Source organism: Seriola lalandi, unplaced genomic scaffold (genome assembly GCF_002814215.2).
Source record: "Seriola lalandi dorsalis isolate HSWRI2012SDOR001 ecotype SW California unplaced genomic scaffold, Sedor1 jcf7180002054349, whole genome shotgun sequence".
Lineage (NCBI taxonomy): Eukaryota > Metazoa > Chordata > Actinopteri > Carangiformes > Carangidae > Seriola > Seriola lalandi.
In genome coordinates this window covers 72,686-73,380 of record NW_019524902.1, presented here as the reverse complement: position 1 = coordinate 73,380, position 695 = coordinate 72,686, and positions in this window count along the sequence as shown.

The window sequence follows — 695 nt, the reverse complement described above, 5'->3', positions numbered from 1 at the left end:
ATGCCTATGCATACGTAAAATCTTTCCTGACCAAGACAGACATGTTTAGACGTACAAGATCCCCCACAATTCCCTCTGTGGCAGCCCAGAATTAAACCCAGGTCTCGCTGCTTGCAAACAAAGAACAATAGGAGTCAATCAAAGACAAAGTTCTTAGTTGCTTGGAGGTGGTTTTTTTTTTTTAAAGATCTGAAGCAAAGGCTGTCTGCTACCTCGGGTGCATTTTCCTTTCACACATTCAAATTAAAAAGATGTGGGAAAAATACTAACTTTGCTCCGGGCGATACAAATTCACATCAAGACAAAGTCAGAGCCAACATTTCACAGAACAAACCCTTTTCACAGGGAACTGAAAATACAACCGACACCTCTGTTGGACTGATTCACTCTGCAGAACTGTGTCACGGTCGTGTACTTTTAGTCAGACACTGACATCTTCTGACTGCGGAACAGACTGCAGTACTGACTGTGATGAGCCACGACATACGCAGCAGGTTAAGTATGTTCACAACTTAAAAAGTGTTGCAACTCACAGAAAGTGTTGCAACATGTTATGGAGACATGGAACCTGAAGTTTTCAGATACTGAAGAGAACAGATAATGGAGCTTCTAGATTGTAAATTGTAGTTATGCTATTTTTTTCCTTCAGTCTGCATCAACATAACTTCAGTTTTGAAAGAAAAAAAAACACAAAA